The sequence below is a fragment of the Silene latifolia genome, chromosome 11 (assembly GCF_048544455.1).
Source record: "Silene latifolia isolate original U9 population chromosome 11, ASM4854445v1, whole genome shotgun sequence".
In the NCBI taxonomy this organism is placed as follows: domain Eukaryota; kingdom Viridiplantae; phylum Streptophyta; class Magnoliopsida; order Caryophyllales; family Caryophyllaceae; genus Silene; species Silene latifolia.
The window spans coordinates 179,255,238-179,259,637 of record NC_133536.1 but is presented as its reverse complement, the minus strand read 5'-3'; positions in this window follow the sequence as shown (position 1 = coordinate 179,259,637).

Genomic DNA, 4,400 nt, shown 5'->3' with positions numbered 1-4,400 from the left:
TCCAAAAAACACAACCTGAGTTTAACCTGAACAAACATAAATAACCTGACGACAAATGGCAGACCCAAAATAAACTCCACATGGAGAAGCGACCCAAACTATTTATTATATGTTCAAAATTTTGCCGATATTAAATCGGTGGGATTTTAGAAAATCTATGTTTCTTGTATATGAAAAGTGTGTGAGTGGGGTAAGGACTGTCATCTCTTAAATAAGGTAAAGGTTTGACATATGTATGTCAAGAGTTAGGATTATGAGAGTCTAGCTTATTAGGATGAGTCTGTCCTACCAATCTGGACCGTAGGATTAACGAGATCTGATGGCTAAAATAAAGCGCTGAATTTAAGAGTAATTTCGTAATTTTATCGCTTTGTATAAAAAGTCACCCAAGCGGTTATATTTCTATTATTCTTGATTTCAATAATGTCCCTCTCTTATTTCTCTCTCTTCAATTTCTCTCTTAACGATAAAACAATTTTCAGAGCTCGATTCTTTCGTTCTCCTACGGTCAATTATACATGATTTCTCATCTAGATTCAGCATCTCAAGTGATATTGTGACATTAACGGAGCTAGGATCGCTGTTTAGAGAAGAAAATTTAGGTCTATCTTTTATTTTATTTTAATTTTGACAATTTTTGTGATTAGGTTTTATAATTGTGCAATTAAACTTGTATTTATATCAATGAATTGTTCATATCTTTACATGCTTTTCATAATTTGTGCTTTAATTTGATTGTAATCAGGATATTTGTGCTAATGTCGGATAAAATCGCCATATTCAGCGACGCTCGCAGCGACAATGCAACTATTGTGATGGTACAATCTTTCTTCATTAATTGTGGTTTGATTTATCTCGTTTAGTGTTTAATTTTGATGTTTGATATCATTTCTTTATCTTGTGATTCTAATTCTAAATCGGCAAATCTTCTTTCAATTCATATATATGGTGAATTTTTTCAGGATTTTGTTTTAATTTATTATTTCAATTCGCTTAGTGACCTAACTTGATCGTGTTTCAGAGTTGGTGATCGAATTTCAAGTGCTTGTTTTTTTTAATAATATTCGTTGTGGTATATAATAGATAATTATGTTACTTTGATGATACGAGTGTGTTATTGTAATGGTATAAACATGTTATTTTAATGGCGTATTTATGTTACTTTAATGTTATAGATTTGTGACTATAATAGTGTAGGGATGTTACTATAATAGTATATTAGTATGATGGTATTTTCTTTCCTTTTAGCTAATATCAGGCTAGTGAGTTAGTAACCTTACTCCTTTATATACTGTAAGTTGGTAAGCTTACTTCCTTTAATTTCCCGAATTCCTCTTGTCTCGCTCTATTACGGTTGAAATAAATTCAAAATTAGCGAACTCAAATTATCATCAGAATTCTAAAAATGCTGATAAGTGTGGTCTGAAGTAGGCATGTCAGTGGGGTGGGTACAAGTGGCTACCGCCCCGCACCCGCCCCAGTTGGGGTGGGGATGGGTAGAGCTTTGGCGGGTGGTGGGGCGGGTGCGGGTACGAAAATTGTACCCGTTATGGGTCATGGAGCGGGGATGGATTTTGCATTTTACCCACCTAATACCCGCCTACCCGCCAATAATTTTAAAAATTAGTAGGATTATGATAATTTTATAAATCTTATTTAGTTATAATTAAAATATAATGTGAATAATAGATATATTATAAAGTTTTTTACTAATTTATTTGGTGAAAAAATTAAATTATAAAGATAAAGTCAAAAAATGGAAAATAATATGATTAAACTAACTTTTACGAAAAAAATTATCGAATAAATTTATGGTGTAGCGGGTTAATGGGTAAGCGGGGCGGGTACGGTTTTATATTTCAACCCGTTGGGGCGGGGATGGTTTTGGAAACTTGTACCCGCCACGGGTGGCGGGGCGGGGATGGGTACGAGTTTTTCTTAGTGAGTACGGGTACGGGGAGCCTATATCCACCACCGCACCGCCCCAATGACATCCCTAGTCTGAAGTTTCACTCTGTTGATAAGAATAAGCACTAAGATGAGTGAGATCCTTAGGTTGACAAAGACGAATCAAGTAGTAATTCATATGTTTTTAGATTCATCCAATTCTTTATGGTTTAAGCATTGTCTTTTGGGTCACTTTTTATTATTTTAGTTGTTTGCAATGTACGTAAATCGTGATTATATGGTAACTACTATTTGCGATTACGAACTTGTGATATACGACTTTTAATATATGTATATGTCAATTCAATAACCATGTTTTAATTATGCTTTTATCATTTGATTGATGTAGCTAAGATCAATAATCTCAATGTACGACTGTTATGAGTATCATAGTTCGGCTAGTGGGGAAAGGGTCCATAATGAGGGGATGGATTCAGAAAGAGGTGATTACATTACTTATGTTTATGGTGGAACTCCAATTGACACAAAAATACTTTGAGCCCTCAACAACCCGTCCAACATGCTCGTCCGACTGCGGAGTTCTGGAGCTATCTCCTCCAAATAATTTTGCAGGTAACAAAAATATATGGTTAAATTCATGTACTTCTTTTTTATATGTTCTTATTCTTTCAATTATATACTAGTCAGAAACCCGTGGCTTCGCACGCGGCATTGAACGCTTGTACCAATGACGATATACTATACCGACGAATTGTAGTGGGAATAATATTAAACTTATTGCGTACCACGAATACTTACGGATTATAAAAGTTAGTTGATAATCATGAGTTGTTGGGATGTAGGGTGTATACACAATAGAGAAGTTTTATTAGGAAAAAAATATGGTTAAGGTGTTGTAAATTTATTCATGTTTTTATTTGCAATTAGATAAAACCGTTTAAAGACTTACATACACCGAACGCATGCTTTATTCAAACATTCTTACGAATATGTACACAGTACAAGCTTAGTATTTTGTTATTATATATAATTTTACATTCATACAACATTCTTTAGTAAAGTACACTAACCAGTTACTGAGTTGTTCGAAGTAGCTTCTGCATCGACTGTTGCATAAGCCATCTGACTCTGCAGCTGATTGTATTTCTGCTCTAACATATGATAATTATGTTTAACATATTGTAGATCATAGAAGTTAAAATCAAGAACATCGATTTTATACATATCGCAAATAAATTTCATTGCTTTTCGAGTGCAGTTTTGCTCTGATGGACCAATAATCCTTGTCGGGCTTCCAATAAATTTAACACATTTGGGAGGACTTCCAATTCCATGTATCTGAACATAAGCTTTTAGCTCGTCATATATGACAGCATGTATTCCATATTCTGCAGGTGCTACTTTAATCTGATGCAAAATATCATTCAATACCGTTTTAAGATTAACTTGTACACAAAGGCGAGCTGTATCCATCGATTCTAAAGGAAAAAAAAATTAAGTCGTTAGTTAAATTATCACTTATTAAAAAAAATTTATAAGAAAGCAAAAAAAAAAAAATTAAACAATAATTTTAAGATATACCCATCATGTTTAGGTCGATTGTAATAAGTATTCTATGTGAAAGATATGCATATATATATATATATATATATATATATATATATATATATATATATATATATATATATATATATATATATATATATATATATATAGAGAGAGAGAGAGAGAGAGAGAGAGAGAGAGAGAGAGAGAGAGAGAGAGAGAGAGAGTGAGAGAGAGAGAGAGGGGGGGGGTTCTTATAAGGCCTTTATACCATATAAGGCCCTAAGTCCTTATAAGAACCCTTGGATGAAGGGATTGAATGGATGAGATAAGTAGAGAGGGGGCCTTTTTTAGAGCAAAAAAAAGGAAATGCTTGTTGTTTGACAAAAGGGTCCACTGTCACTGTTTGTGTACTTCCTTCAGTACAAATCCCGCGGACAAAACCATTAAACAATCACAAATATATCATTTTGCATGCTTTCCCTCTTCATTCACCATTCAAAATCTCTCAACAAGCAAAACCCATAGAAATCACCATACAAAGGATCCTAAATCCTGTAAAATCCAATATAAATCAACAAAAAAATAAGAGAAATTTCATCCCAACTGTAAAACTACTTCATTGATCATCAGATAAATAAATTTTTATCAGAAAAACTACTTCCTTGTTCATCCGTGAAAATTCATTAGCTTTGTTGAAGATAAATACATTGTCATTGTTCATCAGAGAAAGAAGCGGAAAATGACAGTCAGTGTTTATGAAATGGATCATATGCAGATTGAAGTTGCCATCGATGGTGAGTTATTTGCTTTCTTATTTGTGTCTAGGTTCTTGTTGTAGCTTGATGTTCAAGAATAAAGTGTTATATGTAATTTTGGATTGATGTTCATTATTGTAGCTTGTAGTTATTTCATTTGTATTCATTATTTTAATGGTGTTGTACTTT